Source organism: Pongo abelii, chromosome 16, assembly GCF_028885655.2.
Source record: "Pongo abelii isolate AG06213 chromosome 16, NHGRI_mPonAbe1-v2.0_pri, whole genome shotgun sequence".
Classification (NCBI taxonomy): domain Eukaryota; kingdom Metazoa; phylum Chordata; class Mammalia; order Primates; family Hominidae; genus Pongo; species Pongo abelii.
In genome coordinates, this window is record NC_072001.2 from 69,401,138 (window position 1) to 69,421,091 (window position 19,954).

At 44.4% G+C, this 19,954-nt stretch overlaps 1 long non-coding RNA gene across 1 annotated transcript; it reads right to left on the reverse strand.

Annotated features, from left to right (window-relative positions):
• Window positions 1-1,575: 1,575 nt before the first annotated feature.
• Window positions 1,576-19,919, reverse strand: LOC129050495 (uncharacterized). The gene is made up of 3 exons (XR_008514158.2): window positions 19,661-19,919; window positions 5,201-5,382; window positions 1,576-2,212 (listed from the first exon to the last, which is right to left on the reverse strand). It is a non-coding gene; the product is annotated as an uncharacterized LOC129050495 (long non-coding RNA).
• Between the last annotated feature and the right edge of the window lie 35 nt (window positions 19,920-19,954).

Sequence of the window (19,954 nt, forward strand, 5' to 3'; positions counted from 1 at the left end):
CCTTAAAAAATTGAAAATAGAATTACAATATAATCCAGCAATTTTACTTCTGGGTATATACCTAAGAAAACTGAAAGCTGAGTCTTGAAGAGATATGTGTATACCCACGTTCTCAATAGCATTACTCACAATAGCCAAAAGGTGGAAACCACCCAAGTGTCAATCGACAGATGCATGAATAAACAAAATGTGGTCTATCCTTACAATGGAATATTATTTATTTATTTTTATTTATTTATTTTTTTAAGACGAAGTCTCGCCCTGCTGCCCAGGCTGGAGTGCAATGACGTGATCTCGGCTCACTGCAAGCTCCGCCTCCTGGGCTCACGCCATTCTCTTGCCTCAGCCTCCCAAGTAGCTGGGACTACAGGCACCCGCCACCATGCCCGGCTAATTTTTTGCATTTTTAGTAGAGACAGGGTTCACCGTGTTAGCCAGGATGGTCTCCATCTCCTGACCTCATGATCTGCCCGCCTCGGCCTCCCAAAGTGCTGGGATTACTGGCGTGAGCCACCACACCCAGCCTGGAATATTATTTAGTCTTAAAGAGGAAGAAAACTGCTGGGCGTGGTGGCTCACGCCTGTAATCCCAGCACTTTGGGAGGCAGAGGCAGGCAGATCACTTGAGGTCAGGAGTTCAAGACCAGCCTGGCCAACGTGGCGAAACCCCATCTCTACTAAAAATAACAAAATATTAGCCCGGCGTAGTGGTGTGCACCTGTAGTCCTAGGTACTTGGGAGGCTGAGGCATGAGAATCACTTGAACCTGGGAGGCGGAGGTTGCAGTGAGCCAAGATCGTGCCACTGTACTCCAGCCTGGGCAATAGAGCGAGACTCTGTCTCAAAAACGAAAAACAAAAAGGAAGAAAATTCTGACACATGCTATAGCATGGGTGAACCTTGAGGACATTATGCTAAATGAAATAAGCCAGTCACAAAAAGACAAATACTGTATAATTCCACTTATGTGAGGAATTTAAGAGTTAAGTTCATAGAAACAGAAAGTAGAATGGTGGTTGCTGGGCCTGGAGAGAGGGGAAAATGGGGAGTTATTGTTTAACAGATACAGAGTTTCAGATTTGCAAGATGAAAAGCGTTCTGGAGATTGGTTGCACAATAATGTGAATATACTTAACAATACTGAACTATACACTTAAAAATGGTTAAGGTGGCTGGGTGCAGTGGCTCATGTCTGTAATCCCAACACTTTGGGAGGCCAAGGTGGGCAGATCACCTGAGGTCAGGAGGTCAAGACCAGCCTGGCAGACGTGGCAAAACCCTGTCTCTACTAAAAATACAAAAATTAGCCAGGCATGGTGGCACACGCCTATAATCCAGTTTACAGCTTTGGGAGGGTGAGGTTGCAGTGAGCCAAGATTATGCCACTGCACTCCAGGCTGGACCACAGAGCAAGACTCTATTTCAAAAAAAATAAAAAACAAAACCAAAAAAAAGGTTAAGGTGAAGCCAGGCACAGTGGTGCACACCTTTAGTCCCAGCTACTTGGGAGGTTGAGGCAGGCGTATCACTTGAGCCCAGGAGTTTGAGGCTATAGTGTGCTATAATTGCACTTGTAGAGAGCCACTGAGCTCCAGCCTAGACAACACAGTAAGACCCTATCTCTAAGAAAAGAAAAGAAAAAAGGTTAAGATGGTGAATTTTATGTTATGAGTATTTTACCACAATTTTTTAAAATCTTCTGGAAAATAGATTGGTGACAAGTGTGGAATTAGGGAGACCCCTTAGATGTTTTAGTTATCTATTGCTATGTAAAAAACTAACCCAAAACTAAGTGGCTTAAAACAACCACCATTTTATTCTCTCTTATTATTCTACAGGTCAGGAGGGCTCAGCTAGGTGGTTCTTCTGCTCCACTGGGGGACAGTAAAAAGTTGTGGGGGCAGTAAAAAGTTGGGCTCAGCTGGGACTGTCTCACTCCATGCAGTCTGAGGCCTCTTCCTCTTCATGTGGTCTCTTCACTTAGAATCTCCGGCAGAGATACTAGTACCTAGACTTCATACAGGTAGCTCAGGGGTCTCAGAAGTATAAAATCCTTCTCAATACTTAGGTCAGAAACGCACAGCATCACATCCTCCACATTCTACAAGCTAAAATGAGTCACAGGTGAGCTGAGATGTCCATGTTGTACAAGCAGTGCTTGAGGACTGCTTCATTGAGGACCATCTTTGTAGTCCAGCCATACAGGAGACCACTGCAGCAATCCAGGTGACAAAAAACGAAAGAATGAAGGCTTAGAGCAGGATAATAGCAGTGAAGGTGATAAGAAATGGTTGACTTGAAATATATTTTAAAGATAGAATCTGTGAGATTTGCTGATGGCTCAGACATGAAGTAAGAGGAAAAAAGGAGTCAAAGATGAGTCTAAGTTTTGGGCCAAAGCCACTGAATGAGTGGTGGTCTCAGGCATTAATCAGGCAGCAAAGCATCACCAAAAGCTGCAGACTTGGAGCCTTGGAATCAAGTCCTTCCTCTGTTGTTTAATTCCCATATTGCCCTAGTAATTCCATCTCTCTGGAGTTCTCCTTCCTGATCTGAAAGATGAGGATGATAATACCTGCTCACCCTGTCCTATAAGGTCATCGCAGGATCAGATGAAATCTTGAATGTAACTACAATTGTCTTGAGTTTGTTACACATACAGTGGCCATAGAAAAACGACCACCTTGAAATTACAAAATCCAGTTCCAGTCCCAGGTCTGTCTTAGATTTGCTGAAGGAACTTGGGCAAGTCATTGAACCTTGCCTTGACTGTCCCTTAGCTGTAAAATCAGACAGCCTATTATATCTGTCCTGCCTATGCCAAAGAAATTTTTGTGAGAATTAATCACAAAAACATGAAACACATTTTTGAAAAGGCATAAAATGGCAAGTAAAAGGGATTATTATTGCACCACTAATTACAGACCCAATATCTAGGCTCGGGGAAAATAAAATCCTTGGAGTCTATAAAATCCACCCATTCTCATTTGACCCAGGGGTTCCAGGCTTGGCTTAAGGAACAGGCAAGGGAGAATACCATTCAGAGGTGCTGTAAAATACAACCCATAATTGCAAGTCAATCATACACATGACATGAGGGTTGGTGAGTTATTCATCATAATGGAATACAGATAACAAGCTTATATTTGTAGCACTTTGACTCTAAGGGAAATTGTTTTGTTGCTTGATTTTTTAATGCACTGGAAAACTAAGTGGTGAAAGTAGCAGGTCACATCACAGAGGCAAAGAAACCACAGGAACTGAGGGAATAAAGGCCCAAACAAACAGCTCTCTTCAAAAGTGAGTGTGTGGGCTAGGCACAGTGGCTCACACCTGTAATCCCAGCACTTTGGGAGGCTGAGGCGGGTGGATTACTTGAGCCCAGGAGTTTGAGACCAGCCTGGGTAACATGGTGAAACCCTGTCTCTAGAAAAAACACAAAATGAGCTGGGCACGGTGGCTCACGCTTGTAATCCCAGCACTTTGGGAGGCTGAGGCCAGCAGATCACGAGGTCAGGAGTTTGAGACCAGCCCGGCCAACACAGTAAAACCCCATCTCTACTAAAAATACAAAAATCAGCTGGGCATGGTGGTACATGCCTGTAATCCCAGCTACTCAGGAGGCTGAGGCAAGAGAATCGCTTGAACCCAAGAGGTGGAGGTTGCAGTGAGCCGAGATCGTGCCACTGCACTCCAGCCTGGGCGACAGAGCTAGACTTCGTCTCAAAGAAAAGAAAAAGAAAAAACACAAAATTTAGCCGGGCATGGTGGTGCACGCCTGTAGTCCCAGCTACTCTGGAGGCTAAGGCAGAAGTATCATTTGACCTGGGAGGTCAAGGCTGCAGTGACCAAGATAGCGCCACTGCACTCCAGCCTGGGCAAAAGAGTGAGACCCTGTCTCAAAACAAAACATAAAAAAAAAGTAAAGTGAGTGTGTGACATGTGTGGCCAGGCCAGGTTCTGGAACCCAGGGCAAGGACAGCAAGACAAGAACTTCAGCATCTCCAGTAGCCCCAGAGAGCTTTTGGGTTTTAAGGTCTCATCTGAAAGACACCCACACACAAAATAGCCTAGTATTCAATTTATTCTCTGTAGAAGAATAAAAGACTGAGTCAATGCTGCAAGGATGTGAACTTGGTTTCGGAGGCAGTCGGGAGCGGCTGTCTAAACACTAAACCATCCCCTTCAGGCAGGGAGCACATATATACTAAAGGACGGGGAAAGTAGTCATTCCTTTTAGAAAGAGTGCTTCTGTTTTCATTATCATTTAAGGCTGTAGTCAGTGTTGAACAATAATAAGAAACTGGCATGGGGAAAAAATGCACCCAAATCACAGGCGTACACAATAAAAATGCTATTATAGACTTTTGCGAATATAAATAGTTTTTTAAATGAGGCTGCTAAGACTGGCATCCCAGATGCTACCTGAAAAAGAGTCATGTTTATATATTCCAGCAGTTGCACCAGTCACCAGTCTCGGATTGCTACCACAGAACGGACTGGGTCATTCTTTTGGCATGAATATCAATGCAGACTGGTTGTGGGACAAAGAAGGAAGACGTGGATCGAAGTGGAGAGAGCACAAAGGGCAGAGAAAAGGGACTTGATGCTCAAAGGGGAGAAATTGAAGAGGACAAAGGAATAGGAAGAATAAAAGGCAATAAGGACTGGCTTACTGGGAATCCTGCTAAACTATACAGCCTCAATTGTACCTAAGCACGGGCTTCACTTCCTGATTTTGTCTTTGTGTTTAGCAACAATCCCAGATGGTCAGGGTGCAAATTTCTTTGCTTTCCTCTGTTCCGGTAAAGGCACTGCAATAATAAATGAGTATTCAGCAGAAGCATAATAATGCTGGCTTTATCAGAGTTACCCCATGTACACATGAGCTCGTAGATGTCAAGGGGGCCTAGTCCTGGTCACAAAAGGGGGGCACATTGGAATTCCATGCAGAGGTCAAACATCAATGTGAGTGATGTAAAGTGGGCAAAAGGAAGGGCTTCCTGACAGTGGGGAGTGGTGAACACAGGAGGCATAGTCAGAAGAGCTGGTGGAATCCCAGAGATATGGGTCTGCCCAAAGGAGGAGATGCAGGCTAGAGCAACCTCCACATTCCCTTTTGAATTGTCCAGGTACAAAACACCTACTCAACCGGGCAAGGATGCTTGGTGGGTGGTATGCTGGACCTAAGAATACTGACCACCAGCTGGAGAAGGTGCAGGGGGCTTGAACATCTACCAAGTGAGTTTCAGCATCATCAGTAGATCCTATCAGGCACTGGTGTTGAGTCCTTAGGGCATGAGTAAAGAGATGAGCACATGCACGTGGAAACCACCAGCCAGCAGTTGAGGAAGTGGGACTGGAACTGGATCACTGCTGTCTCTAGAAAAAATACAAAATTTAGCCGGGCATGGTGGTGCGTGCCTGTAGTCCCAGCTACTCTGGAGGCGAGGCAGGAGTATCATCTGAGCCTGGGAAATCAAGGCTGCAGTGACCAAGATGGTGCCACTGGATCATCTGGATCATCTGGATGCCCCATCAGGGCCTCTAAGCAGGACTCAAAACAGTCTGCTCTTCTTGCCCTCTCCCAGAGGACCTCTCTCCACACTTGGCTCCTTAAGCTAGTGGCACCACCATTGTCCTAGTTTCTGGCTCCAAACCTAGAGTCACCCATGCACCATATGCTGTTGCTGCTGATGCTGCTGCTGCTATTGCGCCCCCTCCACTCATTGCAATCTGTCTTCCACCAAGTCCTTAGGACTTCTCTCCCCTCCATCCTTTCTTTTCAAGCCCTTCTGGCCTTCTCAAGCTTAAGTCATTTCTCCTCTGCAGAAGCTTCCCCTTCTCCTCTCATTCCCTTCGTCCTTCCAGATCACCCTGGCATCACCTCCAGATTGATCTTCTAATACACCACTTGGATCATATCATTCCTCAGCTCAAAAGCTTTCCAGGGTTCCCCAGTGCCTACAGGACACATCCTGCCATTTGAGACTCTCCCCAGTCCTCCTGCCTGAAACTTTCTAACCTAAACCTCTGTCACAGCCAAAGCCACCTTCCATTTTCCCATTGCCACATATCTGCTGCTGTTACAATTTCTGCTCTACCTAGACACGGTTTAGTCACCATCTCCACTGCTTGGCCTCACCCTGCCTGAAATATTTCTCTTCCCTGAATGCACAATACACTTAGAGTCTCTACCACCCTTCTGGCAATTTGTCACTCACTACCTGTGACATCTCATCTGTTTTACATAACATTGTGCTATTACTTAACGTTTTGTCTCTTTCCCCACATCCCCATCGGCTTGGAATTTTTTTGGTCTGCAAACACCATCCAGGTTTTAATTTTTTATGTGCCCTAGCCTAGTACCCTGAACAGAGTAAGCGCTCACTAAATATTTATTAATTTAGGAGAGGGGAACCTTACATTCTTCACTGACTTCCAAAAGGCTTTAGCCCCCATTGAGGCAACACTCCCCATGACCCAGGGCAAGCATCCCACCTCCTCTGACTTACAGCTCAGCTCCAGTGAAAAATTCAAGAGCTTTTCTAGAAATATCTGCCACAAGTCAAGGTAGCTACCAGCAAGATTTCATGAAGGTCCCAGGTTTTAACCCAATAAGGTGGAGGCTAATTTTGGCTTGTGACTCATTAATCTTCACAATTGGGGTTAGGAAGACAGGCCCTGCCCTCATATTGCAAAAGCACATCCTTACCCTCCTCCCCTCAGGTACACACATGCCCCACTGTGCACAGACACAGGCCGAGGCAACATAATCACCCATGGCACAATTTTGAAACTTCGTTCCCAAATAGCCCGTGGAATTGAATTTCTGATATCTGAGTGCATACACAGATGTACATTTTCCATTACTTGTTTAGGCAGACTATAAAACATCACTATTGAGGAGTCACCAACTGATGAACAGGTCGCAGGCTTCAAGTTCATGGGTCGGCTATTTGGAACTTAGAAGTCTTTTTCCCTGAAAGCAAGAGTGCCTGGGTTTTCCAGCCAACCTACACAAACCCATTTAACCCTTAATGTACTGCATTATAATACCACAAAGTGTTTTTACTCTATTCAGGAGGGGTTTGCAAATGTGAATGCCCGAAGTGGCCAGGTGGATGATACATAAGCAAGGACAGTCAGACCAGGAACACAGGGCATGATGGACATTGCATCTAAAAGGGGCCACCAGCCACTCCAGGCTGCTTCTAAAACGGGCCACCAGGCACCCCAGGCTCCAGCATCAGATGGCTGCCCTGGCAGAATGCGGACCCAATGTGGCACATTGGGAGAAGCCAAAAACCAAATTTTTACGTGAAATAGTTGGCAATTAATTTGAAAAAATTTTCAACACAATGCAAATGAAACAAGATCTATCAGTAAGCTGAAATTGGGCCAGGCTTGCAAACTCTGCTCAATAATGTTGCTTCTGTGGAGAAAATGCATTTTAATTTCTACAACTCAACACCAAAAAAGCATTTTCCCCTCTTCTGGCTCTTCCTGGGCACTATCCCCAAGAAAAGGCACTATCTTGTGTGAGAGAAGGCTAATGTCTCGGTGGTTCTAAGAACCCAAGGCCCCTCACTGAGTTTGAGGACGTGACCTCTCCACTCCTTCCTGGTGTGTCAAGGTCGTTGGTTCACAGGGTGTGTGCAAATTAGGACCTGCCTATGTTCTGCTTTTGCAGTGGTTGTGGGGATTTATTATTGCTCCACTGTTTTTGTCTCTGTTTTCTTCTGATTATAAATGTTACATAAGTTCACTAACAGCAAATCTGGAAATTTTTCTCTCCTAAAAGTAATCACTGGTTTTTGTTACTGTTGTTGTTGTTGTTGTTGTTTTTAGAGACAGAGTCTTGCTCTGTCGCCAGGCTGGAATGCAGTAGTGCGATCTCAGCTCACTGCAACCTCTACCTCCTGGGCTCAAGCGATTCTCCTGCCTCAGCCTCCCGAGTAGCTGGGACTACATACAGGTTTACACCACTACCCCCGGCTGATTTTTTGTATTTTAGTAGAGACGGGGTTTCACCATGTGACCCAGAGTGGTCTCGAACTCCTGAGCTCAGACAGTCCACCCACCTTGGCCTGCCAAAGTGCCAGGATTACAGGCATGAGCCACCGCGCCCAGCTGTAAAAGTAATCACTGTTGATGATTTATTTTTTCAATCTTTCCTTTTAAAAATGTTCTCACATTACACAAGTATTGTGGGTTAAATGATGCCCCTACTTCAAATACTTGTGTCCACATCCTAATCTCTGGAATCTGTGAATGAGACTTTATTTGGAGAAAGCTCTTTGCGATACAATAAATTTGACGATGTTGAGATGAGAAGGTCACTGGATTCTCCGGGTGGGTGAGTGCCTTTATAAAAGGGAGACACACAGACACACAGAAGAGGAAGAAGCAATGTTACCAGGGAGGTAGAGGTTTGAGTGATGTGGCCGCAAGTCTAGGAGTGCTGACAGCCCTGCAGCTGGGAGAGGCAAGGAGCAGGTTCTCTTTCAGAGCCTTTGGAGGGCCACAGTCCTGCCAGATTTTGGACTTCTGGCCCCCAGAATTGTCAAAGCATTAAATTCCTGCCTTCCCAAGTTGTGGTAATTTGTTACAGCAGCCCAGGAAACCAATACAAGTAATACACGATAAATGTAGAATGTAATTAATTCAAACAATACAGGATTACACCAAGTAAAATGGGAGCAAGTCCCCTACATGCTACACAAATCCCATTCTATTCTGCCATGAATAGTAACTGTTTCTAGGCCTTTTACTATGGACTTCACACAGCCACACAAATGTTTATATATATTTTAAGTGCTTTTTAAATAAATGAGATCATAGTATTCTGCTACTTGGTCTTTTTAAAATTCAGTATTTCTTGGGGATATTTGCATGTCTGAACATAAAGATCTGCCTTATCCTCCTCATTAACTGTAGTATATTCTATGAACATTGCCTATGTCATTGTTTTCATTAATTCTAAACTTATGAATATAACAATATTACAATAAATCAAAGTTGACTCACTTGGCTACAGTTGAAGCTATTTCTCCCCTTTTCAATCTACACATTATAATACACATCTATGTGTTCACCAAGGATTTCTGGTTCTCCAGCTGCTGCCATTGGAATTGGGTGTGCCCAAGTGACTTGCTTTGGCTAGTACTGTGAGCAGGTCACTTGTGTCATTTCCTAAGGGAAGCTTGTGCTCAGTTTGCCTCATTCTTTTTCCCCTGCCAAGCAATTGCAGAAGCACTGAGAGGGTGCTCACCATCAGCCTAGGTCTCCTGGTGAGCTCGACAGAGCAGAGGGACATATTGTGTGAGTGAGGAATAAACCTTTGTTGTTTAAAACCACAGAGACTGAGGGCTTTTTGCTACTGCAGTATAACCCAACCAATCACAACTGAGTATATATAACTGATATCATATGTATTTTTATATATAGAATATATATATATAAAAGAAACTAAAGCAAGCTTAATACAAGTATTTTGACAGAGAAAAGTGTGGTTTATTACAGCCTGCTCAGTATTAATCAACAATATTACTTTGTTTTTTGTTTTGGTTTTGTTTGTTTTTGAGACAGGGTCTCACTGTCAGCCAATCTACAGGGCAGTGACGCAGTCACCGCTCACTGCAGCCTTGGTCTCCCCAGGATCAAGCAATCCTCCCATCTCAGCCTTCCGAGTAGCTGAGACTACAGGCATGCATGACCACGCCCAGCTAATTTTTTTGAATTCTGTAGAGACAGAGTTTCTTTTTTTTTTTTTTTTCTTTTTTTGAGATGGAGTTTCACTCTTGTTGCCCAGGCTGGAGTGCAATGGCGCAGTCTCAGTTCACTGCAACCTCCGTCTCCCACGTTCCAGTGATTCTCCTGCCTCAGCCTCTCAAGCAGCTGGAATTACAGGTGCCCGCCACCATGCCCGGCTAATTTTTGTATTTTTTTAGTAGAGATGGGGGTTTCCCCATGTTGGCCAGGCTGGTCGCAAACTCCTGACCTCAGGTGATCCACCTGCCTTGGCCTCCCAAAGTGCTGGGATTACAGGAGTGAGCCAGCACGTCCAGCCTGAGACAGGGTTTCACCATGTTGCCCAGGCTGGTCTGGAACTCCTGGACTCAAGTAATCCACCCACCTCGGCCTCCCAGAGTGCTGGGATTACAGGTGTGAGCCACCACACCCGGTATCAACAACATTACTAACAATACAATTTTACTATTTAGTCATTTTTCCTTTTTACATTTTCGTTAAGATGATGAACTTAGTGACAAAGGAAATGAAACACTACATTTTCAATATCACAAATATCACACTAGCCATAAATCAATAAATGCGTTTGGTGAATATGCGAATTCATGGCATTACTTTCAAGTCTAGTAAATGCCACTATGCTCTGCGTCTATTAAAAAACAATGGGTTTCATGTATATTTGAAATAACAATGCTCTGTGTGCTCAAAGAACACCCCTTCTCTCTTGCTCAGATTGGCAGGTGCTGTTAGCTTCACGAAGGGGGAAGTACTGTTGTCTGATCAACAGTGATGCCTCAAGCTGATTAAAGAACATTGTTTGTAGAACTGGAAGGGGATCAAAATGCTTTCCGTTCTCCAGGTCAGAAAAGATAAGGCCCTGAAGGCTTAAATGGTAAACATGACAAGAGCCTTATGGTTTCAGTGAGATATCTAAGATCCAAGCCCTTTCTCTTCAGGGAGGAAGAATATTCTTTAATGATGTCTCTTAAAAATGTCACATTTAATAGAAAAAAAAAGTGAAAAAGGAAAGCCCTCTGCATCTGCCACACAAACACTGCAATCAGAGGAGGTTCCTGAATCACGGCTCTGACCCTGTCACAATTCCACATGGAAGATGAGCAGTAAATACCCACAGTCTCCCACTCTGCCGGGCTTGACCACAGCAGCCAGACGCACAATGAAGGAGGCCTCTGATGATGATGACATTCTATTTAAAATTCAAATCTTCACAAAATGCCAGGCTTCCCATCACCTGGTACGAAGAGTCTTTAAGAGAGGATCCTAAACTGGAGGATACAGCCTCATTCCTCACAGGTAGGAAAAGGGGTGGAAAGAAGAAGACTGTTCTCACCCACAAAACCTCCCAGCCTCACTGCCCTCTCCAAGTGGGTCTTGTTTGTAGAAATGGAAGGGGATCAAAAGTGCCTTCAGTTCACTGCCCTCTCCCCAAGTTGATCTTGTGATAGCAAAAGTGGCTGGGCACTGTATAAGGATTCCTGAGTGAATTCTGGGCCCGGTGTAAATCAGCGCTACTGAGGATGAACAGCCTGTGAGTTAACATATATTGGCAGAGTTCTCTGCCCCTCAGCTTGAACTAACCGAGGCGGCATTCGCCATCATGTATTTACTTTTGTCTAGCCTCTGGATTACCAGCCTGGTTCTCCTATTCCTTTTTTTTTTTTTTCCTTTTTTGAGACAGTCTCACTCTGTCACCCAGGCTGGAGTACAGTGGCATGATCACAGCTCACTGCAACCTCCGCTCCCTGGAATCAAGTGATTCTCATGGCTCAGCCTCCTGAGTAGCTGGAATTATAGGTGTATGCCACCACACCCAGCTAATTTTTGTATTTTTAGAGAGATGAGGTTTTGCCATGTTGGCCAGGCTACTTTTGAACTCCTGGCTTCAAGTGAGCCGGCCACCTCGGCCTCTCAAAATGCTAGGATTACAGATGTGAGCCACCACACCCAGCCTCCATTCCTTTTTTAAGAACATTATTTATGCTGCTCTCAAATACTGACAAATACCATAGTTTCAAATACAATTTATTGAGTTCAAATGATTATTATGCATCATGGTAGGCAGAATTCTGAGATGGCTCCCAAAGCCTGGAACCCTGGCATACACATTTTTCCTAGTTATTTAGTCAAAAGCTAATGTAGGTGCCACTCTGAAGAGATTTTGTAGATGAAATTGCAATTTTTTAGATTTAAAAAAAATGTCCCAAATCGGCTGACCTGAACATAGGAGATTATCCTCAGTGGGCCTGATCTGATAAGGTGAGGCCATAAAGTTCCTGGCTTCCTCTGATGAAAGAGATTGGAAGTGTGCAAGGGCATGGCAAGGAACCGCAGGGGCCTCCAGGAGCTTTGAGCACTGCTGGCTAACAGCCAGCAAGAGAACTGCCGCCCCGGCCCTACAACCACAAAGAACTAAATTCTGCCAACAACCATGTGAACTTGAAAGAAGACCCCAAGCTCCAGAAGTGATTGCAGCCCAATCAACACCTTGATTTTGGCCTTGTGAAACCCTGAGCAGAGAATCTAACTCGGCCATGCTCAGACTTCTGAACTACAGAAACTGTGAAATAGGCCAGGCATGGTGGCTCATGCCTATAATCTCAGCACTTCAGAAGGCTGAGGCTGATAGATCACTTGAGCCCAGGAGTTCAAGACCAGCCTGGGCAACATGACAAAACCCTATCTCTACAAAAAAGAAAAGAAAACAAAACAAAACAAAACGAACATTAGCCAGGCATGCTGGTGTGCGCCTGTGGTCCCAGGAACTTGGGAGGCTGAGGTGGGAGATGGCTTGAGCTGAGGAGGCGGAGGCTGCATGAGCTGAGATTGTGCCAGGGCACTCCAGCCTGGGTAAGAGAGCCAGACCCTGTTAAAAAAAAAAGAAAAAAAGAAAAAAAGAAAAGAAACTGTGAGATAATAAATTACTGTTTTTAAGCTGCTAAATTTGTGGTAGTCATGCAATAATAGAAATCTAGTACAATCAGATATAGCATATTTGCTCTGGCCTAAAATGTAAAGAAAGTTAAGTACAAATGCAATTTTAAATTTTATACCTCATTCCTCTTCCTTTAAAACCAAGTACAAAAGAATAGAATGTCTTTTCCTTTATTTATTAAATAATAAAATTTAAATTGGGTCAGGTGCAGTGGCTCATGCCTGTAATCCCAACACTTTGGGAGGCCGAGGCTGGTGAATTGCTTGAGGCCAGGAGTTCGAGACTAGCCTGGCCAACATGGCAAAACCCCATTTCTACTAAAAATACAAAAATTTGCCAGGTGTGGTAGCGTGCACCTGTAGTCCCAGCTACTCAAGAGGCTGAGGCATGAGAGTCAGCTGAATGCAGGAGGTGGAAGTTGCAGTGAACCGAGATCACACCACTGCACTGCATTTTAATACCTCATTCAGATGTATCCAAAACCTAGAACTTTAAGATCATTACTAAGTATTCCTTATTCTCTTTTTCATTTTTCATAACCTTCCTATTGTAATTATAAGGTTTTAGAATTCAGTTTATCAATATAAGATGTAAAATGGGATTCACTTTCCCAAGTTCAAACATATACAGTAACAAAATAGCAAAATAGCCAGGCGCGGTGGTTCACGCCTGTAATCCCAGCACTTTGGGAGGCTGAGGCAGGCGGATCACGATGTCAGGAGATCGAGACCATCCTGGCTAACACGGTGAAACCCCGTCTCTATTAAAAAGACAAAAAATTAGCCAGGCATAGTGGCGGGCACCTGTAGTCCCAGCTACTGAGGAGGCTGAGGCAGGAGAATGGCGTGAACCCGGGAGGCGGAGCTTGCAAGTGAGCTGAGATCATGCCACTGCACTCCAGCATGGGTGACAGAGGGAGACTCCGTCTCAAAAAAAAAGAATAGCAAAATAAGCCAAAAGACTTTATGTAGTGCATTTATCCAATGAAATAACTATATTCCATGACTGGTAATAGAAATCCTACAAGATGGATGAAAACTTAATTTCATCAATTAATACAAAAAAATGAAATAATAGTAATGTTTCTGTTTTGGAATTATAAATTGCTATTCATATCACTGAATTTTCTCCTAATCTGCTTCAAGACAAAGAATTTTCTTTTTCTTTCCCGTATTAATCATTGAAGCTTAGTTTCTAATTAATTTTGGAGCATCAGAGCCTTTCAGCAACTTGAATAAAGATCTTGTTAAAATTCTAAGGTTTTGTTTGTTTGTTTGTTTGTCTGACTCAATTAATTGGATGCATTTTAATGCCAAGTTTCTAAGACACAGAGAAGACTTTAGGAAAGGCACTCAAAAAAAAAAAAAAAAAAAAATCAATGAAGCAGCTCCCCTTAGTGGTAGAAGGACAAAATTATCAGTACAGTAAAGATCTTGCTGAGGTATAACAATTTGTAAGCGCAAAATAATTTTCCCTTTAAAAAATTAGAAAGAGTTAAGTAGAACATTTTAGAGTAATCATTGCAAAGTGGATTATGGGGATTCACAGGGCGTTTAGAAAGCCAAAAGGGAGTCATTGTATCTGCTGGGGAAAGTGAAAATCCAGGATTAACAACCTTTAACGTGTAGGAAATTAAATTATCCCTAATACAAGTAGCAGAGTAATCTCAACAGCCATTTGTCCTCCAATGACTCTTTCACTGAGATGAAGTACAAATGAAAGTAAGCTGATTTTGTAGATATATGGGGTAATTTTAGGTACAGTATTTACATGACCCTTTAGTATCATTGATTCATTAATATCAACACTCAGCAACATAAGACCTGCCAGCCATACTTTACAGTTGCAATCACTAAGGCTCAGGGAAATGAGGGAAGTGGTAGAGTCAATACTTGGATGTCACGGTTTCCAGTTCTGTAACCCTGTAACTGGGTTCATCCGTGGTCCACCACATAGAATGTACTCCATCCTAGAACTCTCCTTGTCTACTAGCTAAAAGGTGTATGGCTGAGTCATTACTGTGTGAACTCTGTAGCCCAACTGCTTGGGTTCAAAGTCTGGGTTTCCTGTAATCCCAGCAATTTAGGAGGACAAGGTGGGAGGATGCCTGAGGCCAGGAGTTTGAGCTCAGCCTGGACAACATAGCAAAACCCTGTCTCTACAAAAAAAACTTAAAACTTAAAAACAAAACAAAAAAATAAACAAACAAAAAAACCCTGGTTGTGCTTTACACTGAGTGTGTGACCTGGGTAATCACTTCAGTCCTTCAGTAGAAGAAGTGGCAAGACATTGTGTTGAGGATTAAATAAGAAAATACAGTAAGTGTTTGGAGAAATGCCTGGCACCTAGTCAAAGTCTGAGAAACCTCAGTTGTAATTAGCTGATATTGCATAGATTGACAAATTCTTCAAAGTATCTTAAACTTTGGGTTCTATTTAAACTCAGGATGCATTCCAGCTATCAACAATGGTGAATTACTTGGGAGGAGTAGACTTTGGATGGAAAGAGAGCTTCAACGTTTATACTTGGCATACTTCAGTACTGTTTGAATGTGTTACAACATGTATGTTGTACTATTGTAATTTTAAATAAATAAATACAGAATATTTCAAAGCTTGCTTCAGTAATCCACTCTGGCCCTTGAGTTCACTTGCTGGAATTTCTTCCACACGTTTAACCCCCCTGTCCTCTTAGCCCTTTGCAAAGATGTCCCACTCCACCCCAGGCTAATTTTTTGATGAGACCTTTTGATTACAATCCAGTAGTTGCTGATGGCTGCACTCCAAGAGCACATCTGCAAGAAGTCATGTCAATGCTACACACTCCTCTGCAGTGTAAGCACACTGGTGCTCAGCCTGAAGATTGAAGTCATGCACCAAAGAAAACAAGCCACAGTCACAGATTTCAGTCGGCAACAAGAGTACTGAAAGCTGTCACAGCATTCTTCTGTATGGATGTCAGGCTGTCCATCTGCACTTGGATTGACAAGGAAAGGGAAAACTGAAAGGAGAAGCAACCCCCAGGCATCCTTCCCAGTGTTGCACTGTAGCCCAGACTAAACCAGAACATGCAGGCCACTGATGCTCTCCCACCTCCTAGAGAACTGTGCAATTCAGAACTGCCCTAGAAATCTTGAGCAGCTTCTAGCTGGGTGTGGTGGCACATGCCTGTAATCCCAGCTACTCAAGAGGCTGAGGCAGGAGAATCGCTTCAACCTAGGAGGCGAGGGTGCAGTGAGTGGAGATCTCGCCACTGCCCTCCAGCCTGGGTGACAAAGCGAGACTCTTGTCTCAAAAAAAAAAAAAGAAAAAAGAAATCTTGAGCAGCTTCATGAGGACATTTAATATCTAGTGAAGGATTTTGGAACAAATAGCCCTACACAACTCTTGGACAAGTTCCTTAATCTCCTTTATAAAGAGACTAATTAGTTAGGGTGATGATAGGTGCTGTAACAAAAGTTTATTTCTCCCTCACGAGAGTCCACTGTGGGCCAGGTGCGGTGGGTCACGCCTGTAATCCCAACACTTTGGGAAGCCGAGGCAGGCGGGATCATCTGAGGTCAGGAGTTCGAGACCAGCCTGGCCAACATGGTGAAACTTTGTCTCTACTAAAAACACAAAAATTAGCTGGGCATGGTAGCTTGCACCTGTAGTCCCAGCAACTCGGGAGGCTGAGGCAAGACAGTCGCTTGAACCCAGGAGGCAGAGATTGTGTGAGCCAAGATTGCACCACTGCACTCCAGCTTGGGCCACTCTGTCTCAAAAAAAAAAAGAGAGAGAATCCACTGTGGATGCTCCTGGGTCAAAGGCAGCAGCGCTCTGCTGTGAACAGTCCTTCAGGGACCCAAGTTGATGAGGGGCCTGCCATCTCTAATGCTGGCTTTCAAAATCCCCTGGGCATTGGTCTCCAGCTGGTAGAACAGGAAAAGGAGCACGCATGGGAGGTTTTTATGGGCCAGGCCTGGAAATGGTGCCATTATATTCCGCCAACTAGAACTCAGTCACATGGCCACACCTGTGTATCTGCAAGGCAAGCTAGGAAATGTCGTTTATCTATGTGCCCAGAGAAAAAGAGGGCATGGATTTGGCAAACAGAGAGCCAGAACCAGTCTCTGCCACAAGAAATCACATATTTACACTGAAGAGTTGTGATAAAGATTAGAGATGATGTGATGATGTATCCTTGGCCTATGGGGTCATGGAGTTTGGGAAAGACACATCAAATGTGAAAAGAGGTGAGCAGTAGAATGCCCAAGCAGAGACCAGATAGTGGGCTGAGCTGGAGTAGTCACAAGCAACAAAGGTTAAGGTGCTGGCAGAGCAGACTGACTCATTTAGGGATAAGGGATTTGAGCTAGGTCACTCAGGTAGTCACTGATGATGTTCACCAAAGGACTTCAGTGCTCTGCCTTCAGGTCATGAGGTGGCACACACTTCCTGCCCCACCCACCCCTATTGTGTGGTCAATAGGCAGAATTCAAATGTGTCACTTCTGGACTGAGCTTTTAATTGCTGGGATGAGACTCTCTGGGGGACTTTTTTCCTTTGCCAATGACCACAGTCTGTGTTCCAGAGAGGGCCTGATCCATCAGCCTGGGTCCTGGGAAAGGGCACAGAGCAGAGCCTCTTGGTGCCTAGGCAACATCTTGTCATTTTAAGTCACTGAGATTTTTTTTTTGTTTTTTTTGAGATGGAGTTTTGCTCTTGTTGCCCAGGCTGGAGTGAAATGGCACGATCTTGGCTCACTGCAACCTCCACCTCTCAGGTTCAAGAGATTCTCCTGCCTCAGCCTCCCGAGTAGCTCGGATTACAGGCATGCACCACTACGCCCAGCTAATTTTTGTATTTTTAGTAGAGATGAGGTTTCTCCATGTTGGTCAGGCTGGTCTCGAACTCCTGACCTCAGGTGATCTGCCGTCCTCGGCCTCCCAAAGTGCTGGGATTACAGGCGTGAGCCACCGCACCTGGCCAAGTCACTGAGATTTTTAAAGTTGCATATTACCACAGCATAAACTGGCTTATTCTTACAGGTAAAGACACCTTTTTTCAGGCAAGAGGCATCAGATGGCCTGTGAGGCAAACCAACCAACCAACCAACCAACCAACCAACCAACCAACAAAAAGGCACTCTTGTCCATTTTAGCTCATTAGTTCCAAGAATTAAGGAATCATGCTTTTTAAAACATAATTTATACATTATTGCCAAAATGCAAGCAAAGGAAGTGCTTAATGGACCTTGAATTATTTAAAATACTAATAAAGCCAACTTTCAATAGAACTTCAGACACACTCTCTTCCTTAAAAGATCATTTGTCCCAATTTGAAGAAAGTTTAAAGTTACCAAGAGCTAAAGAGTGATGTTACGGGCATATTAGTATCTAATCAATACCCCCCCCCCATAACCTGGTATAATCAGAAATAAAAGAAAAATGAACATGAGGGAGCTTTTGAGGGAACTGTGGGCAGCTGCCTGGAACATATTTATGTAGGGGACAAATCTGGCAACTTGACTGTCCTCTGGGCTGTCCAGAACTGACCTCCTGAATTAGGGACTGCCTCCTGCACTGCTGGTTGCCTTACAGGCCAGCTCCGTGCTGTTTTCCTAATTCGTGCAATTCTACCTCAGATCTCATTCACATCAGCTCACACTGCAGGGTAACTTGACATGGAAGTACAACGAGTGGGAGATGGTGGCTCTCTTTAATGCATTCCTGTAGAGTGGCAAGAGCCATCCAACAGAGCATCCTCAGTTCTGCCTGCTTCAGCATCACAGGAAGTCTGATGTTTCCAGCCAGCTGGTTGAGCTGCCTTAACTGGAGCTCACCAAGCAGACTATGAAGTCCCTAAATGCAGGACCTGTATTTTACTCATCTCTGAATAACACGGTAATTACTTACGAGCCTGTTTTGAATTCAGTCAGATTCTGGCCTGAATATTGATCCCACTGCTTAATAACTGGGTAACCTTGGCCACTTAACTTCCCTAACCCTGTTTTATAGTCTATAAGATAGGAATGATAATGCCCCACTCCTTTGACTTGTTGTGGAAATTAAATGGGACACGTATACAAAGCTGCTAGTGCAGCTCAAAAGTCTTAGTTGAGTGCTTGGAAGAAGAGTGGATTCTATCCAATCAAGGGTGTGTGATCTCAGAAGAGACTGTGTCCATCTCTTTATCAAGAGCTACAGGCTGGGCGTGGTGGCTCACGCCTGTAATCCCAGCACTTTGGGAGGCTGAGGTGGGAGAATCACTAGAGCCCAGGAGTTTGAGACCAGCCTAGGTAACATAGTGAGACACTTCCATCTCTACAAAAAAAAGAAAAGAAAAGAAAAAAAAAAAGCTAGGCATGGTGGAGAAGATCGCTTGTGCCCAGGAGTTCGGGGTCTGCAGTGAGCCATGATCATGCACTACGCCCCCGCCTGAGTGACGCAGCAAGACCCTGTCCAAAAAAAAAAAAAAGTTGTGAATACAAACATGTACGTTTGTGATTGTGTCACAGTGGCAGTTTAAAGGAGAAATCCTTTGCCAGAGGCTGCAAAAGCTATAAAAGTTGGAGTGGAACAGTGCTTCAAGGGAAGAGATTGGTTTTCATTTTATCTGTATTGTTTGATTATGTAAGTACATGATAACTTCAACAGGGATACCTAAACAAATAAATAAATTTTAAAAAGAACATGAAAGGCCAGGCGCAGCAGCTCACACCTATAATCCCAACACTTTGGGAGGCCGAAGCAGGGTGGATCGCTTGAGACCAGCCGGGCCAACAGAGCAAGACCTGCCCCCCTCACCCTCCCATCTCTACAAAAAAAGAAAAAAAAATTTTAAAAAGTACATGTAATTTAAAATGAATATAACTTTTTAGAAATGTTCGGCTGGCAGAGTTGCCGGCTTATGTGCTGAGTCTTTTACCTCGTTTGGAGATAGCAACAGCAACGAAGAGAAAACATTTAATTACCCGGTATTAGTATTAATACGGCGGCTCCATTCCCACATGGACCTGGGGGGACAAACAAAGTCTCCTAATCTTGGACAGCTGCGCCCAGCCCTTCTTCACCTGCCGTCCAGGTTTCATCCTAGTCTTCCCTCCGTCTCTGGGGTAGGTCGTTTCCACCCCTCCGCCCTGGTCCAGGCCACTGAGGGAAGGGAAGAAACTGAGGCCGGGAGGGCCGGGCCCCAGCCTGGAGCGTGTAGCTCCGGGCCTCCCCCGGGCGCGGCAGTTACGGCGGTTCCAGAGCCGCGGCGCCCAGGG